The sequence below is a fragment of the Choloepus didactylus genome, chromosome 4 (genome assembly GCF_015220235.1).
Source record: "Choloepus didactylus isolate mChoDid1 chromosome 4, mChoDid1.pri, whole genome shotgun sequence".
NCBI classification, from domain to species: domain Eukaryota; kingdom Metazoa; phylum Chordata; class Mammalia; order Pilosa; family Megalonychidae; genus Choloepus; species Choloepus didactylus.
Genome location: NC_051310.1, coordinates 173,445,800 through 173,466,623, shown reverse-complemented (window position 1 = coordinate 173,466,623; position 20,824 = coordinate 173,445,800). Strand labels below are relative to the sequence as shown.

Sequence of the window (20,824 nt, the reverse complement as noted above, 5' to 3'; positions counted from 1 at the left end):
AAAAAGGGGGTTTATTTGGCTATACAGTTACAGTCTTAAAGCCATAAAGTGTCCAAGGTAACATATCAGTAATCGGGTACCTTCACTGGAGGATGGCAAATAGTGTCCGGAAAACCTCTGTTAGCTGGGAAGGCACATGGCTGGCGTCTGCTCCAAAGTTCTGGTTTCAAAATGGCTTCTCCCAGGACATTCCCCTCTAGCAAGCTTGCTCCTCTTCAAAACGTCACTCACAGCTGTATTCCATTCAGTCTCTTTGAGTCAGCATGTTTTATATGGCTCCACTGATCAAGGCCCACCCTGAATGGGTGGCGTCACACCTCCATAGGAGTATCCCACCGAAGTCACCACCCACAGCTGGGTGGGGCACATTCCAAGCAAATCTAACCAGCACCAAAAGGTCTGTCCCACAAGACCACAAAGATAATGGCATTTGGGGGACACAATACATTCAAACCGGCACAGTCAATTTATCAAAAAGATGTAACATTTATAACTACATATGCACCAAACAGAAACTCACATCCTATGAAGCAAAAATTAATAGAATTAAAAGGACAAATAAACAATTCTCCATTAATAGTTGGAGACTTCAATACCCCACTTCCAATAGAACAAGTAGATAAATTCATCAAGTAAATAGAATTCCTGAACAACAATATAAACCAAATAGACCTAACAGACAAATAAATCCACCCTGCAACAGGAGAGTACATTCATCTCAAGTGCCCATGGATAGACTATATGTTAGGCAACAAACCAAGTCTCAAAATATTTTAAAATATTGAAATCATGCAAGCTATCCTTCCTGACCACAATGGAAGGGCACTAGAAATCCAAAGCAGAAGGATATGGAAAGTTCATAAATATGTGGAGGTGACATCATCAACATGGTAGTAAAAAACACCCCCTGGAAAAGTCTCCCCTAAAAAAATAAACTAATAGAAGGATGAATCCCATTTGCTTATATTTCTGGGGGGCAAAAGAGACTGAAGAAGGGCTACACAAACAATGAATAGAAGAAAAGAAAAAAAAACAAAAAAGGTAGATTCATGACCTGGATACACCAGTGTGGACCCCTCCACCTCACTCAGTCCCATGCAGCTTAAGAGTCACACAGAGGCAGCATACCCCGGAGACCTCCTACTGTGGATGCAGACCACAGAACCACTCACAGCAGTGAGTTAGAACCCCAAGCATATTCAGGCACAGGAAGTCAAGTCCACAGAGACCTAGAGCAGAACACAAGTGACTGGCTAATGTGTACATACAAAAAGTCTGCCAGGAAATAAAAGAGACTCTAGCAGAATTGTTAGCAAGAGGTGCACACACTCAGACCATTTCTGACTGCTGGAGCACCTAAAAAAAAAACCCCTTTGGATTGCACCAGTCTGGCTCCCTGAGGCAGAAAACCTAACAGAGAAGTAACCAGAGGAAGAAAAGCCTCATGGGAAATAAGAGGGAAAACTGAGCTGCTGTAAGGCAGGTTAGTTCCCATAACTGGAAAATGTAATAAAAAGGGGGCTCGGAGTAAGAGAAAGATGTTAAACAAATAATAGGAGCCGGGAAGAAAAAAAAAGCAGAAAAGATCAGGATTTCTGGAGAAGGAACAGAGGAAATGAATCTTTCTTCAGGGTATTAAACAATTGTGCATAAAAGGGCAGTCTTAAAAGTTATACCACATGTCCGGGGCAAGAATCAAGTTGCAGAAGGCCTGAAAAAATCTGAGTAAGCCTGGGCTACTCTAAAGGTCCAGTAAAAGTTGGAACAAGGTTCAAGAAAGAGCCCTAACATATAACCAATCTACAATAAATCCCCAGGCAAGAGGGAAAAATTGACCTTCTGAATTAGCACATCAAAAGAATCAGATGCATAGACACAAGAAAAACTTAGCAAGCTGTACTAAGAAACAGGAATATTGCTGACTCAAGGGAACAAATTAAAACTTCAGAAGAGAAACAGACTTTGGAACAACTCATCAAAGAAGTTAAAACAAATCTCTTAATCAATTCAAGGAAATTAAGGAAAATATGGATAGAAATAAACCAATGTTAGATATGGAGTTAAAGGATATTAAGAAGACAGTGGTTGAGTAAAAGAAGAATTGGGAACTTTAAAAAGAAAAAAAAAAAACAGTAGTTATGGGAATGAAAGACTCAATAATGGAGATTTAAAACACACCAAAGAATAAAGAATCAGTGAAACAGAAGACAGAAAAATTGAAATCATGAAGTCAAAGAACAAATGGAGAAAAGAATAGGAAAAACTGAGCAGTGACTAAGGGACTGGAGTAACAGCATGAAACATTCCAATATATGTATCATGGGATTCCCAGAAGGAGATGAGAGGGGAAAGGGAGCAGAAAGAATATTTGAGGAAATAAAAACCAGAAATTTCCTAACTCATATGAAAGACATAAATATACATGCCCCAAATGTGCAGTGTACTACAAACATAAACCCTAATAGATCTACTCCAAGACACATAATAATCAGAATGCCAAATAACAAAGACAATGAGAGAATTCTGAAAGCAGCAAGAGAAAAATGATTCATTATATACAAAAGAAAGTGGCTTGGAGCAGTGTAAAGAAGTGAAGAACTTGAGTAAAGGTAACTAAATGGGCAAATGCAAACCCAAAAGTATTGTATCCTCAATATATAACCATAATCTTTAATTCCTATAAGAGTTAGAATACAATTGAATAATAAATATTCGTATTTCCTAATAATTGACACAAAATATAAAGAGGTAATCTGGGAAAAAAGCAACATAAAGAGTGGAAACAGAGGGATATGGGAGCAAAGACATGTATGCTGTTGAAGTTAAGGGGTTCTTTTCAACTTAGTAGCTTATGGATGTAGGTTGTGTAGTACAAGTCCCATGGTAACCACCAAGAACGATTTTTAAAATACACAAAAAAGAAAATGAGAAGGGAATCAGTAAGATACGTTACAAGTGATCAACTACACAGAAAAAGAAAGTGTAGTAAAGTAAAATAAAGGCAAAAATGATATAAGACATATGAAAACCAATGGACAAATAGCTGAAGTAACTACTGTCTTTACAGTAATAACACTGAATGTTAATGGACTAAAATCCACAAAGTCACAGACTGGGAGAATGGATTAAAAAAACATGATCCAAATGTATGTTGTTTACAAGAAACATACCATAGACCCAAAGACACAAATAGTTTGAAAGTGAAAGGATGGAAAAAGGTATCCCATGGAAACAGGAACCAAAAGAGAGCTGGAGTAGCTATAACAATATCAGAAAAAAACTAAATTTTAAGTGAAAAGCTGTTATGACACAAAGAAGGACACTATATATAAATACAAGGATCAATCACCAAGAAGAAATACAGTAAATATTTATGCAACTAACAACTGTGCCTAAAAATGCATGAGGGAAATACTGATAAAACCAAAGGGAAAAATAAACACCTCTATAATAATATTTGGACACTTCAATAAGTCACTTTCATTAGAGTCTATCTATAGACCATCTAGACAAAAGATCAATAAGGAAACAGACAATTTGAATAACATGATAAGTGAAATAGATCTAACAGACATATACAGAACATTGCACCCCAGAAGAGCAGGATATAGATTCTTCTGAAACACACACAGATCATTCTCCAGGACAGACCACATGTTGGGTCACAAAACAAGTCTCAATAAATTTAGAAAGATTGAAATTATACAAAGCATCTTCTCTGACAGCAATGGAATGAAGCTGGAAATCAGTAACAGGCAGAGAAAATGTAAACTCCATAATATATCAAAGTTAAACAACACACTCTTAAACAATCAATGGGTCAAAAAAAAGAAATCAGAAGGGAAGCTAAATATCTTGAGATGAATGGAAACAAGAAGACAACATATCAAAACTGATGGAATGCAAGGAAGGCAGTCCTCAGAAGGAAATTCACAGCTCTAAATGCTTACATTAAAAAAAGAAGAAAAAACAACAGCACACATAGCCCAACTATGAAATGGGCAAAAGATATGAAAAGGCATTTTTCCAAAGAGGAAATAAAATACAAATAAAAACCACATGAAAAAATGCTCATCTTCACTAGCTGTTAGGGAAATGCAAATCAAAATCACAATGAGATACAATCTCACACCAATAAGAATGGCCACCATTAAACAAACAGGAAACAATAAATGCTGGAGAGGTTGTGGGAGAAATTGGCACTCTTATTCATTGCTGGTGGAAATGTATAATGGTACGGCCACTGTGGAAAACAGTTTGGCAGTTTCCCAGAAAACTAGATTTCAAAACACAGTATGATCCAGCAATTCCACTTCATAGTATATACCCAAAAGATATGAAAGCAGTGACAGGAACAGAATTTGTACACCAATGTTCATAGAGGCATTGTTCACAATTGCCAAGAGATGGAAACAAGTATCCTTCAACAGATGAGTAGATAAACAAAATGTGGTACATACATACAATGGAATACTATGCAGTAGTAAGAAGGGAAAAGGTCCTGAAATATATGAGTGAAGTAAGTCAGACACACAAGGAGAGATATTATATGTTACCACTACTATGAATTCCCTGAATGTAAATTTGATGTCTTATAATGTAGAATATTGGGGACCTATGATATACAGAGGCTAGTGAAGGGAGAATGATAATCTAATATGTTCAATTATGTTAATGATGGTGAATTTAAAGGTATGGTAATGGATAGGGGTGATGATTGTTAATGGGATTATAAGTATCTGGGCTCTATTGAAGGCAAATAGTATTGAAAGGGGTTGTTTAAAGGTATATATCCCACAGGTCAGCACTACAAATATAGACGTGCTTGCATGATAAATTTCTAAGGTATGACACTGCTACAGAGAGTTGACAACAGAAGGGTATATGGGAAAAATATACCTATTGCATACTAGGGACTATAATTAATAGCAATACTTTACTAGTACCACACAAATACTAGGAACAAATAATTAAGGACTGAAAAGACCTATGGGGTATTTTGGGTCATGAAAATTATTTAAAATGGAGAATGATGAGGACTGAACAACTAAGTGATGAAAATGTGAGACAGAGATGCATTATCGTGGACAGAACATAAGCTATGTGAACTTAGGAACCCCCTACTTTATAAGTCAAACCCTTGATCTTCAGGCTTGCTCTTATGAAACTTATGGTTGTAAAGGGGAGGTTAAGCCCACCTATAAGTATGCCTAAGGGTCACCTTCAGAGAGTCTCTTTTGTTGCTCAAATGTGAATTTTCTCTCTCAAAGCCCAACTCTGCAAATAAATTCATCACTCTTCCCTTGATGTGGGACACAACCCCCCAGGTGAATGAGTCTCCCTGGTGACATGGGACACAGATTCTGGGAATGAGCCTGACCATGGCATTGAGGGATTGAGAGTGCCTTTTTGACCAATAGGGGGAAAAGAAAGGAAACAAAATAAGGTTTCAGTGGCTAAGAGATTTCAAATAGAGTCAAGAGGCTGTCCTGAAGGTTATTTCTATGAAAGCTTCAACTGGATATGCCAAATGGCCACAGTATGATAAGCCCAAGTCAACAGTAGTCCCCAAAACCCTAAAGAATACCCAGATCCCTATCCGAGACTCTATAATAAAGTTTCATTCACTAAGTTTATTCTTCAAAAACTTAAACCCTCTAAAACGCACCTATGCCAATTAAGTTCCAAAATTCAGAGGCAATAGCCTCTTCAAGAACATCAGCCAGATGTGTCCCCTTTTCCCATAATGTTGACACCCTTTTCAACATGAACAAGTTAGGGTGGTCACTGCCTAGACATCCCTGAAGATTGGGAAAGTAATTAAACTAGAAGGGGTGGCAACAGACAAGATGGAATTTAACAACAGATTATGAATACTGAATCTATATAATTTTCTTTTTTTTAGTTGCTGTTATATTGGATTAGTTAGAAGGAAAGAACTGAAATGGTGGAACTGTAGCCATAGCAATTTTTTGAAATTGCTTCTATAGCTACTTGCTAAATTGTAATTTGTATATATATTATATAAGAAAATAATGGAAACTATGGAACTATAAATCATAACATTTTTGGAAATTTCCTATATAACTACTTGTTAAATTGCACTTTGAAAGTTATTACCTTTTCACATATATATTTCACAATAAGAAAATAATGGAATACAGAAACTATGGAGAGTAGCCCATAACATTCTTTGAAATTTGCTTTCTGACCACTTGTTAAGTTGTACTTGGAACAGTCATCACTTCGATGTATATACGCTATATTCCACAATAAAAAAAATATGATTATAAAAGAAGAAGAAACAGCTAATACCAAAGGCCAACCACAACCTGGAGAAACTAGAAAGAAAGCAAACTAACCCCACAGCAAGCAGAAGGAAAGAAATAACAAAGATTAGGGAGAAATAAATGAAATAGAGAATAATAGAATTAACAAATCAAAAAAACACAAACAATAGAATTAACAAAACCAAAAGTTGGTTGTTTGAAAAGATAAAATAAAATTGACATACCTCTAGCTAGACTAAGATAGAATAAAAGCAAAAGAACACAAATAAATAAAATATGAAATGGGAGGGTGCATTATTACTTACCCCACAGCAATACTATGAACAACTCTGCACCAATAAGTTAGACAACCTAAATGAAATGGACAAATTCCTAGAAACATATGAGCAGCCTACACTGACTCTGGAAGAAATAGAAGATCTCAACAGATCAATTACAAATAAAGAGATTCAATCAGCTATCAAAAACATCACAACAAAGGAAAGCCCAGGACCAGACGGCTTCACAGGTGAATTCTAACAAACATTCCAAAAAAGAATGAATACAAATCATGCTCAAACACTTCCAAAAAATTGATGAGTAAGGGACACTACTTAATGCATTCTATGAAGCCAACTTCACTGTAATACCAAAGCAACATAAAGATACTACAAGCAAAGAAAATTACATGCTGATTTGTCTCATGAATATATAGATGCAAAAACCCTCACCAAAATCCTACCAAACCAAATCCAACAGCAAACCAAAAGAATTATACAACATTATCAAGTAGGAATTATCACAGGTATGCAAGGGTTATTCAATGTAAGAAAATAAATTAATTTAATACATTAAATTAATTAACAAAACAAAGTGAACAAACCATATAATTTTCTCAGTTGATTCAGAAAATGCATCTGGCAAAATCCAGCATCCTTTCTTGATAAGAACACTTACAAAAATAGGAATAGAAGTAAACTTCCTCGACATGATAAAGGGCATATGTGAAAAACCCACTGCTAACATCACATTCAGTTATGAAAGAGGGAAAGCTTTCCCTCTGAGATAGGGAGCAAGATAAGGATGCCCACTGTAACACTGTTATTGAATATTGTACTGGAACTTCCTGCCAGAGCAATCAGGTAAGAAAAAGAAATAAAAGGCAAATTGGAAAGGAAGAAGTAAAACTTTCACTATTTGCAAATGAAATCATCTTATATAGAAAAAGTCCTGAAAATCATAAGGCAAAGCTACCAGAGCTAATAAACAAACTCAGTAAAGTGAGGGAAGAGGGTAGGAGTGGGATGAGATCAACACACAAAAAATCAGTACTGTTTCTATACAGGAGATACAAGAGATGGAAACAGCCCAAGTGTCTATCAATGGACGAGTGGATAAACAAACAAGTGGTATATACATATGATGGAATATTACTCAGTTATAAGACAGAATAAAATCATGATGCATGCAACAACACAGATGAACCTTGAAGACATTATGTTGAGTGAAATAAGCCAGAAACAAAAGAACAAATACTGTATGGTCTCACTAATAAGAACTAACTAATATGAGCAAGCTCTGAGTTAAAGTTAAGAACACAGGTTATTAGGAGGTAGAAAGGAGGTAGAGATTGGGTATTTGATGGTGAAGGAATACAGAATGTTCAACAGGACTGACTGTAAAAATCCAGAAATAGAAAGCACAATGCTATCTGATGAGAGCACAATCACAATGCTATCTGATGAGAGCACAATATGGTTAAGTATAATGAGCAAAGCTGAGTGTGAATATGGTTGAAAAAGGATGGCCAGCAGCATGTAAGACTCCAGAAGTTAAGATAGAGGATAAAAAATGGGACTGTATAACTTAACAAAAGCTAGAGTGGGCAAGGATGGTGACTAAATGTACAAGTATAATAAAGTTTTTACTTGAGGGAGAAAAAGTGAATATCAACATTGTAAGGTGTTGAAAATGGGATGGTATATGGAAAAATACAATTAATGCAAACTGGTGTCTATAGTTAACAGTAACATTGTAATAGTCTTCCATTAATTTTAACAAAGGCAATATACCAAAGCTAAATGTCAATTGAGGGAGATATAAGGAAGGGGTATGGGATTATTGTTGTTGTTTCTCCTTTTTAATTTTTTTGTATTCTTTATTCTTGATTTTTTTTCCTTTTCTTCTTTCTTTGCAGAAGATATAGAAGGGTTCTCATACAGATTGTGGTGGTGAATGCATAACTATGTAATTTTACCAGAAGCTATTGATTGTTCACTTAGGATGGTGTGTGCATAAAACTGCTTAAAAAATAAACAGAAAGAACAAGTGCTGGAGAAGATGTGGGGAGAAAGATATACCTATTTACTGTTGGTAGGGAAGTAGAAAGGTGCAGCCCCTCTGGAGGGCAGTGTAGTGGCTCCACAGAGACTAAGTATAGGGTTGCCATGTGTACTAGTTTGGATATATTATGTCCCGCCAAAAGCCATATTCTTTTAATGCAATCTTTTGGGGGCAGATGTATTTGTGTTGGTTAGGTTGGAATCCTTTGATTGAGAGTTTCTATGGAGATGTGATTCTATCAACTGAGTGAAACAGTTGATTAAATTATTTCCATGGTGATAGAGATTCTGCCCATTCATGGTGGGTCCTTGATATAATCACTGGAGTCCTATAAAAGAGCTCACAAACAGAAGGACCTCTGAGCAACTGAGAGAGACATTTAGGAGCCAGCAGCTGAAAGAAAACTTTTGCTGAAACTTGGGAGATGCTAGCCCAGAGTTTGCTCCGGAGAAGTTAAGAGAGGACAAACATCCCAAGGGCAACATTTTGAAGAAAGAACAGGAACTGAAAGAGGAGCTGGAACACAACCCAGGATCAGCAGACACCAGCCGCGTGCCTTCCCAGCTAACAGAGGTTTTCTGGATATCATTGGCCTTCCTTCGATGAAGGTATACTCGTGTAGATGCCTTAATTTGGACATTTTCATGGCCTTCAGACTGTAAATTTGTAACCAAATAAACCCCCTTTATAAAAGCCAATCCATTTCTGGTATTTTTCAAGATGGCAGCATTAGCAAACCAGAACACCATATGATCCTGCAACCCCATTATTTGGTATATACTTGGAAGAACTGAAAGCAGGGACATGAATGGACATTTGCACACTGGTGTTTATGGTGGCAGTATTTCTGATTTTCAATGGATGGAGTTGGCCTAAGCTTACATTGATGGGTGAGTGGAGGGGCAAAATATGGTTTATACATACAATGGAATACTTAGCAGCTTCAAGAAGGAATGAAGTTGTGAGGCATGCAACTAAGTGAATGAAACTTGAGGACATTATGTTGCATGAAATAAGCCTGAAACAAAAGGACAAATATTTTACAGTTTCACTAATATAAACTAACTATAAGAGCAAATGCTGAGAATTTAATTTGAGAGCATAGGTTATCAGAGGAAAGAATGTGGGCAGAGATTGGGTAATCAATGATGCAGGAGTACAGAATGTTTAATAAGGCTTATTGTAAAGTTTCCTAGATTGCAAGCTCTTACAGCAGTCACATCTATTCCTGAGTTTTAACTGTTATTTAAGAGATGTTCATTTGGTACAAAATTTATATTCTCTGCAGCACACTATCTAATTTAACCTGTATGGTCAGTTTATTTAAACAACATAATTACATGGAACCTAGTGTAGGAAATGAGATCTTGTTATTCTGTACTGGTTAATATAATGCCCCAAAACATCCCAAAGTATTTTGGGCAGAAAATTAAAATGCAGTTGCAAAATCCCCTTGAGGGACCGGGGGAAAATGTGTAAATATTAAACTCCCCCACCTGGGGAATTCCTGATATTCTCAAAAGCATTAGGGACTCCCAATTTAATAAGACAAGCCCTCCATCTGGGGGCTTGCCCTTATGAAACTTATTCCCACAAAGGAAAAGCTAAGCCTAGTTAAAATTATGCCTAAGAGTCAACCCCAGAGAACCTCTTCTGTTGCTCAGATGTGGCCTCTTTCACTCAGTCAACTCTGCAAATAAACTCACCACCCTCCCCCCCTATATGGGATATGACTCCTGGGGATGTAAGTCTCCCTGGCACCCTCCACACTATGTGGGATATGACTCCTGGGGGTGTAAGTCTCCCTGGCAATGTGGGACATGACTCCCAGGGATGAGCCTTGCCATGGCATCATGGGATTGGCAATGCCTTCTTGACCAAAGGGGGAAAAGAAATAAACAAAATAAAGTTTCAGTGGCTACAAGATTTCAAATAGAATCAAGAGGTCATTCTGGAAGTTCTTTTTATGCATTATTTATTTTTTAGTGTATTAGAATAACTAGAAGGAAATACCTAAAATTGTTGAACTGTAATCAAGCAGACTTGATTCTTGATGATGACTGTATAACTATATAGCTTTTATTGTGTGACTGTGTGATTGTGAAAACCTTGTGACCGACACTCCCTTTATCAAGTGTATGGGCAGATAAGTAATAAAGACAAAAAATATATAAAAAATAGGGGGAGAAGGGGCATGGGATGTTTTGGGTGTTCTTTTTTATTTTTATTTTTTTCTTTATTTTGGAGTAATGAAATTGTTCTAAAATTGATTGAAGTGATGAATGCACAATGAAACCATGAGCCACTGATTATATACTTTGGATGGATTATATGGTGTGTGAATATATCTCAATAAAATTGCATTAAAAAACTTATTACAAAGCTACAGTGGTCAAAACAGCATGTTAATGACACAAGGATAGACACATAGACCAAAGGAACTGAACTGGGAGTCAGAAAAATACCCTGACATCAATGGCCAATTGATTTCTGACAAGCCTGCCAAGCCCACTCAATTGGGAAAGAATAGTCTCTTCAACAAATAGTGTAGTGAGAACTAGATAACCAGATGGAAAAGAATCAAGAGGGGCCCCATATCTTAGAGCATATACAAAAATTAACTCAAAATGGATAAAAGTCCTAAATATAAGAACCAGGATTATGAAAGTCCTAGAAGAAAATGTAGGGAAGCATCTTCATGACCTTGTGTTAGGCAATGGTTCCTTAGACTTTAGACCCAAAGAACAAGCAACCAAAGAAAACAAATTAGATAAATGGGATTTCATCAAATTGAAAAACTGTCGCACATCAAAGGAGTTTATCATGAAAGTGAAAAGCCAATCTACTTAATTTTAGAAAATAATTGTAAACCACATATCCAAAGAGAATTTAATATCCAGAATATATAAAGAAGTACTACAACTCAACAATAAAAAGGCAAATAACCCAACAAAGTAAAGGAGATTAAGTAAAGGAGATTACCCTTCATAATGGGGGAGGGGGAGCTTCATCTAATCAGTTGGAAATCTTAACAGCAAGAAGTGCGAGTTCCAGGGAAATGAATTTCTGCCTCAAGTCTTCAACATCAACTAATACCAGAATTTCCAGCCTTCCAGCCTCTTCTATGTAATTCGGACTTGCCAATCCCCACAACTGCATGAGCCAACTCCTTAAAATAAATCAAATCCTGTTGGCACTATATCCCTAGAGAATCCTGACTAACAGTTATAAAGACTCCATATTGCAATATTGTAGAAATGTTGACTTTTCCCCTACTAGTTTGTAGAGTCACTGAAACCATAATCAATATAAAAAGGGGTTACTGTGGAACTTGAAAAGCTGATTCTGTTAGGTTAAACTTATGAAATTTATCAAATTTGACTATTTTCACATATAAAGTCAATTTTCATGTAGTTCAACCTAATAAAATGTGCTTAGAAATACAAAAAAACCAAGACAAGCTATGGCAATCTTGAAAAGATCAAAGGACTTATTCTACCAGATATCAGTACTTTCTATGAAACTACAGTAATTAAAACAGTATAACATTGCTGTAAGAATAGATTTAAAAAAAAAAAAAAAAACCCCAAACGAATACATAAAAGGACACAGAAAGAGGTCTACCCATGTGTGGATCTTGATTTCCTACAAAGCTAATACTGCAGAGAAGTGGTAAAGGCCAGTCTTTCCATTAAATGTTGCTGGGAAAATTGCACATGGAAGAAATGAAATTTGGCTCCTACTCCATACCACATACGAAAACTGATTCCAGATATTTTGTAAGTCTAGATTTGAAAGGCAAAACATTAAAACTTCTCAAAGATCATATAGAATAATATCTATATGACATCAGGGTAGGAAAGAATTTCTTATAGAACACAGAAAGCACTACCTTTAAAGAAAAAGGTTGATAAATTAGATTAGACCACATCACATTTAAGAACTCTGTATACCAAAAGACCATACTTAAAGAGTGAAATGGCAATCCTGAATGGGAAAAAAATATTTGCCTCAAATATAACCAACAAAGGGCCCATATCAAGAATATATAAGAACTTGTAGAAATTAATAAAAAAAGATAATCCAAGAGACATGAATGACAAAAGAGAAAATTCAAATGATTAATAAACATGAAAAGCACCCAATCTTATTAGTAATGAAGAAAATGTGAATTAAAACCCGATGAGGTACTCCTGCATACTCTCCAGAATGGCTAAAATTTGAAAGTTATATAATACCTAGTGCTGGTGTGGAACCTGTGTACACTTCTGGTAGTACAATTGCTTTGGAAAATCAATTTAGGCCTAAAACTGAACACTTGCATACCCTATGAGTCAAATATTCAATTCCTAGTTGCATATCCAATAGAAATGAGTAAATGTGTGCACCAAGAAACCTGTATCAATTGTTCATGGAAAAGTATTTGTAATTATCAAAAACTAGAAACACTCAAATGTCCATCAATAGTGGAATGGATAAATAAATTGTAACATATTCATGCAATTATACAGAATACAAAAATTGAACAAACTAGAGTAACATGCAACAATACAAAATATCCAGCAAAATAAGTTAGACACAAAAGGATACCTACTTTATGAATCCATTTTTATGAAATTCAAAAAAACAAACTAGATTATGAAAGTTTAAGGACACATACCTTTGTGATGAAACAATAAAGAAGTACAAAGAAGTGATTAAAATAAAAGTCAAGAGAGTGGTTACCCTCTGGGGGAAGCAAAGGCACAAGGGGGGCGTCTAGGATGCTGGATATGTTCTGTTTCCTAACCTGTGATGATTATACAAGTACTTACACTGTGGTATGTTATCAAGCTATACATTTCTATTTTGTACATCTTTATGGATGCATTTTTTATTTCACTATAAAAAGGTTTAAAATTAAACCAAAATTGTAAGTGAAAAATGGACAGGTAGGACTACATAAACTTCTTGAAAATGAAACTTAGATTTAAAGGAAAGCAGAAGAAAGTTTAATATCCAAGTTACAAAATGATATCATAGAAATCTATATGAATAGCTCTCTGTATTCAATGAGCATAAAGGACATGAAAAAGAAATTCAAAGAAGCAAAATCATATGTAATGAGCCAATTCTTTAAAACTTGATAATTTAACTAGAATTTATAAAATATAAATGAAACTAATCTGAATTATCATTTTATGCCTCTTAAGTTACCCAATAGCATTAAGGTATAGGTAAGGGTTTTCACTCATTGGTGATACTGAAAATTGATTCATTATTATTAAAAGGCTACCTGATATATTTCAACCAATTTTCTTCTTTGTGCATTTCAAAAAATAATTTCAAAAACATCTAAAATAATTCTTACCATGCTTGAGAATTTTGGTGGTCTATATTTAATAAGGCTGTAAAATCCTGTATAGCTGCAATCCAGTTTTCATTGTCATAGTAATGCTTCCCACGCTTCAATAATGCATCTGTTCTTTGGGGATCATAAAAAATACACTATATGGAGAGGGATGGGAGACACAAAAACATATATAATGAAAAAAAAAAAACTAAGAAAAGTATATAATCCCATAGCACATTTTTAACTTCAGATTACATAAAAGCAACCACATTTGCATCTAATCAAAACCATGTCCCTCCTCATCAAGTTTTAGAAACAAAAGATTTTCTGAGATAAATACAAAAAGCCAAAGCTTTTGCCCACTGTAGTGTGTACAGAAAAAACTTTTTAAGTGAATCGTTCATCTAGAGTGGGCTTATACTGAATCTACTTAAAGATGATATGCATTAAATCACATCAAGGCTGATTCAATCAAATCAAATATATTAATCCAATCATTAAAATGGTGAAAAGAAATGAATTGGTATTGGCATGAGTGGTGGTTTGGAGCAATGCACCACAAAAAAACATGTTCTTTAAATTTAATCCATTCCTGTGTATGAACACATTGTAAGTAGGACCTTTAGATGAGGTTACTTTAGTTAAGAAGTGGCCCAACTCAACCACCATGGGTCTTAATCCTATTACTGGAGTTTTTTACAAGCAGAATGAAATTCAGACAATTAGAGAGAAGCCACAGGAAGTCAGAAGCTAAGGGTCAACAGAACACAGAAGAGAAGAGAGAAGCCAGGAGAGGCTGCCAAGAGCTAAGGACCAAGTATTGCTGGCAGCCAGCCCCAGAACACCACAGTCTTCTGGGAGAAAGTATTGCCTTGATGATGCCTTGATTTTTAGATTTTTCCTAGTCTCAAAACTGTGAGCCAATAAATTGTCATTGTTTAAGCCAATCCTCTGCATGGTAATTGCTGGAGCAGCCAAGGAAACTAAAATAGCATGATTCATTCATTTCACATTTATATACAAGGCAAGAGAGTTAACAGACTAAATCATTGTATACTCAGTTGTAAAAAGCTCCTCACCTATTGGAAGTAGAAAACAGTTGAAGTGTAAAAGAGGTTACTAAGTATGTTTAAAACAAAATAAAACTGAAAACTAAAGATTTGGAAACTTGTAGACCTCAAGGAGCTGCATTAATCAATTTTTAAACTATTGGTGCCAGATGGAGGAAACAAACAGAATAGAGAATCAATCTAAAAGAGTATATAATTCCAAAAATCTTCCAAAGAGATTTTTGGCCATTTCTACCCCCAAAGTTACCAAACTTACAAATATTCTCCTCAGGCAGAAGAATGTCAAGTGTGTGACTAACCATCATGGATTAAGAAACAGAACATTTGGGAATATAGAAAGTGAAATTATTTAAATAATTTATCCTGAATTCTCAATTGTAATAAGAGCTAAGAATTTAGAGTTGAGAGGCAGGAGATCAGGGTTACAATTCTGCTGCAATTAGGGGAATATTTTGCCCTGACTCCAGCTTCAAGTCCAGCTTAGCTAAAAGTTCATTTCCTCAAGAGGTATTCCCCAAACAAATACAAATTAGCCTTCCCCACCACCATCCTTCTTACTTTCAACACACTTATCATAATTTGTAATTATATATGTATGTATGTGTTTATTTCTTTAATCTCTGTCCTTTCTTTTAAACCATAATCCTCATTTAAACAGGAAGCTTGTCTGTTTTATTCACCACCATTTCCCACTGCATAGTGCAGTGCCTTAATTAACAAGTATTTGTGAGTGAGTGAGTGAGTCAGTCAGTCAGTCAGTGAACGAACTATCCCATGAACACAGCTTGAGATCAGACAGGTTCTCTGCAGAAGAGAATCAATTATGTCTCAAGATTTTTAAAGTGGAAAAAAAATTCTCTACTGTTTGAAGGGAAAAAGCAATTTTCAAAGGTTTTTTCAACAACGATTTCATGGTTCTAGAGGAGAGAACTGGAAAAGTTAGGGACGCTCAAAGTTGTATCAATGCCCTCTCCCACAACTCTTCGATGTGTTTCTATTCATTCACCAATAATTTTTAAAAAAATTGCTGACATAGAGTTAGTATCAATTCCAGTAATACAAATACTAGGCTCAAAGCCATAATAAATTCATCATGATTATAAAACATATATGAAGACTTCCAAATTTTGCTATACTATTAGCATGAGAATATAATGATTTAAAATATATAAATGGCAGTATTATATATGTTGAAGCTTACTTTAGAAAAGTCATCAATGGCCAGTACTTTGTTTGATATTTCATACATCTCACCCCTCCTGAAATAGGTATCAGCATTTGTGGGCTTGCACTTAATTGCTTTAGTATAGTTTAGAATTGCCAAAGAAACATCACCTTTTTTCTTGAAAATTTCAGCCTTTGACAAATATACCTCTAAAGAAGATTTAAAAAGACAAAATTTAGTATTATATTCCATATTAACTATGAAAAACTTAAAAGATTAATCCCTCTGCCTTCAAAAAACAGTCTTAGAATAATTTTTCTCTATAGTGTTTTCTTAAACATTTAACTGAAGTTTTTCTAAAAATTTCAGCAATGCAAGGTTTGTTCTCAAAAGCTAGATAACTACTTCATGTGCAGTTAAAAGTATTCTCAAACTGAAGTGACAAAAATTATCTTTTGCCTTTTTGTATGTGTGAAATGTTTCATAATTTTTAATAGTCATAGAAAATTTAGATATTGATGGCAAAAAAATTTGTGTAGATGAACACAGATCTAAAATATTTATTAAGCACATATATTTTAGGGGTATGTTGTGGGTGCTGGGGATACACATGAGTATGACTTTTTCACATTCTCAGGATGGCTCATAAGAGCAAAGGCTTAGCTTTTATCCACCCAAAAAGCTCTGGGAACAGTGAAAGCAATGCTGATTCAGAGATTTGTGGTCAAGAAATGATTTGTGAAACACTTCTAGAACAAAAATTTTTTAAATAATATTCTTCTAGTGAGATGAGAAGTAACCAATTTACTGTAATGTTTATCAAGGACAATTATATGAAAAACTGTGATGAATATTTTGAAAACAATATAAGATCCTATGAATCTAGAACTTATAATATCAAAATTAAAAATTTTTACTTAGGAAAGTCACAACCATTTGTTGCAGGGCTTGATTTATGTATGTTTTTAATAAAAGACAAAAGCTTAGACAATGATATTGATAATATAACTGTCTCCACAGACAACCCACCTGCATTGTTTTTATTATACTTGTTAATAAAATTCAAGTCATCCAAGGCTTCATTAAATTTGTCTTGGAAAAGATAAATGAAATGTCGGTGCCAATAGGCATTGAGAAACAATGGCTCCAAGGATATAGCCTAGGAAAAAAATGAATGAATTCAACTAAAGTTGATTTATTAAAAGAAAATAACCTAACAAATAAATGTTTCAAACACTATTGATCATTATGGCTTGGTATGTGTGTAGTATAAATACCTATCAATCTGACAAATAAAATCTGGTATTTTAATATTAATTATTTGAAAATGCCAGCAGTTTTACTTATTTTTACAACCCCATATATTATACTACAAGCATTCATTGTTCAAAGTCCTCATAAAAATTACTATATAATTAAAACAAGTGTAAGTTATGAATATTGTTATTTTGAGTAGATAAAACTTACTTCCTGTAGATCATGCATGGCACTCTCTAACTTGCCCAGTTTCCTATAAATAGCTCCACGCCGACAGTATGAAAATGCAGATATTTTTGTCTTATTATTTATTTCTTCAGTCAAGATCTCCACTTCAGATTCATAATGTTTAACGACTTCTGGAGGAAGATCACACGCCAAGAAATCACTTAATTCTAAACTTGGAGGCTCTTTCTCTTCTTCTCCAGGCTCATCTTTTTTAAAAGATACTTCAGCAACATGCTCTTTTATGGATAGTCTCTGAGATTTATATTTAAACCACAAATCAATAGTCCATTCCCAAGGATCGGTATTTTGTGGAATTCCTCCCTTACTTTGGGCAAATTCTTCAAAATTTAGACACACAGGTAGACTGGGACTCCGAATTTGACGTTCATATAATGGAACTTTGAGTAAATATTTCTTCTGTTGGAGAAGTATTCCATGAGACTCTGATCTAGTGTTAAAAAGAATGATTTTTAAATTACAGAAATAAAATTATCTTTATAATCAAAAAATCAGTATTTTTTTACTGTTGTCATTGACATAAAATTACATGTGATTTTTTTATACAATCAAATATATCTTTTCATTCATTAAAAAAAAAAGCGGTAACTCTTTGACTCAGCTGTGTCGAGTTTACAAAAGCAAAGGAAGCTGTTTTGAAAAACGTCATTTCCTTAATGTACTGATGTAATGGGGCCAATGCTCCTTTTAGATTTAATTTAGTCTTCCCCCCTCCTCAAAAAAGGAATTACAATAGAGAATTAAGGAGATAAAACATTATATGAGAAAGGAAATGTCAACCAAGAGGCTGGAGAGGACATGAACTTGAGGAAGTGGGAAGAAGGAAGGATCTGACTACACAGCAGGCCACCAAATAAAATAAATATCCCACACTTTACCTCTCTTTAGTAAAGGATTAATTTAGATAATACCTATAATGCTTCAAAAAGCTACATTCTAGGGTATCCTCCTCACATTCTCCATTTGCAACACAGTTTTGATTTAGCAACATTTACCATATGCCTGGTACAATACTAGACACAGGATACAGAAAGATAAACACATTATACTGGAAGAAAAAAAATGAGTTAACACCAATCATTTCACAGATATTTCCCAAGTGTGTACTGTAAGAAAGACCTAGTGCTAAAAACTAAGCAAACAAGTGAGAAAAGTCTGTTTTCACTCCTTTCCTTACTTTCTAACACTCTCTATTCTCTATACTCTAGTGCAAATGTCCTTCCGCTTTTACACCTAAAGTACAATAACTTCTAAGTCCTTTGTTTTACTCCTGCCTTTCATATAATACATCCTCCACATGGCAGCTAGCATGTTTTCTTTTTTTACAAATATTTATATATATCAGAGAATGTCACCCCATCCAAGAGCTTTTACTAATATCTAGCATGTAAACCAAACTTTCACCATGGTTACAAGGCTCTAAGTGGTGAGGTCCCTGCACTTATTTCTGGTGCCACTACTCTTACCCCTCACTGCCTGTCTCCAGCTACATCATCCATGAGTGAAACTTAAGGGCATTGCACTTTCTAGCACTTCTGCCTAGCTGGTTCCTTCTCATTCCATCTGTGCCTTCAAATTCATTTCTATCCTTCTCCACCTTGCTCTCTACCTTGGGAGACTATTCTATATGGACTGCATCCATAGGATTCCTTGCTGTCCTCTCCCTGATAACTCCTTCAACCTTACTTCTAACCACTCTGCACTCACTGCGCTCCAGCCACAATGAGCTCTATACTGTCCCTCAAAAACAACAAGGTTTTCAACTCAGAGCCTTTGCACTTCCTATTCCCTCTTCTTCAGATATGCAAACACCTCACTCCTTCATTCCATTAACTCTATACTCAAATATCACCCCCTCACAGAGGCCTTTCCTGATCTCCCTATTTAAAATTGTAACCCCAATTACCCTGCTTTATTTTTCTTCATAACACTTCTCATGTCCAAACAGCCCAGTATGCATTTGTTTATCTTTCCACTGTCGATCTTGCTCCCTAGAATATAAGCTCCATTAGGAGAAGAAGTTTGCCAATCTTGTTCACTGCTCTGTAAATGTACATTCAAGAAATGAATGATTCAACTCATTTATTCACAAATGATTGTTGAGTTCCTACTATATGCCACAATTCAATAAAAGAATATGCTATAGTCCATCCAACTCTTCACTCTAAGCTGATATACTTCACTTTCATTAGAAATGTAGAAGCTATCAGACTCGAACTTCCCTCTTTCTTATAACCAAACCTACAAAACCACATGCATCTCTACCTTGTTCTCTGGAAGTTCCATTCTATCACCTGTACTCTGTATCCACTTTTGCCTTATCAGGTAACTTCACACTTTCAATAAATCCTGATTTTTACACATCACAAATTGTTCCCTCTCCACTAAGTCGTTCTCTTCACATTATAAACATGTTATGTTATCTCACATTAAAAACTCACACAGAGTTCTTATTCTATTATGATGGGGTAAGCCCCCAAAAAGACATCCCTCCCATTGATGACACTGATAAACTCTGGAAAACAATTTTTAAAAACAAACCAAAACTATTACCTGAAGTATTCGGAAGAGTAAGCAAAAGCAAAAATGTGGATGGGAGTCAAAACTTGAAGAAGCAACAAGCATGGAATGAGTTTCACAATCAATTTTTCTTCTATAGCATTGCATTAGGAATGGATATAGATTTAGAACAGCCAGGGGCAAGTGGCTAAAAATCTGATAGATAGATAAACTGGAAGTCTGCTAGACAGAGACACCAAAGAGTGAATACAGTCAGTCAAGAATGGAAGGCAATAAATAAGGGATCCTCTACTTCCATGCATGTCTCAGCCTAAATCCTGAATCATTCATGTGTGGAACTGACCGAAACAATGTATCAAAGGTTTGAGGAATTGTACTGAGAAGTGAGCCAGCACCTGAACATAATCTGAACCCAACTAGGCTGATGGCATGTGAAAACAAACATATCACCATTCTCCAGAAGACAATAAAAAGACCAAAAGTTTTCAAAACATGACATTAAAATGTCCATGTAAAAACCAAAATGACTAGACAGAGTCCCAGGAAAGTGTAACCCCTTCTAAAGAGAAAAGACAATAAACACATGCCAACCCCAAGACAACCAAGATGTTGGAATCAGGAT

The 20,824-nt window shown here is 35.2% G+C and overlaps 1 protein-coding gene across 1 annotated transcript in view; it reads right to left on the bottom strand.

Moving 5' to 3' along the window:
- TTC6 (tetratricopeptide repeat domain 6) overlaps nucleotides 1-13,984 on the bottom strand; it is an 87,016-nt gene extending 73,032 nt beyond the window's left edge. The window contains exon 1 of the mRNA XM_037834869.1: nucleotides 13,963-13,984. The gene's annotated coding sequence lies outside the window, so the exon portion shown is untranslated. The remainder of the gene's footprint in view (nucleotides 1-13,962) is intronic.
- Nucleotides 13,985-20,824: the final 6,840 nt, after the last annotated feature.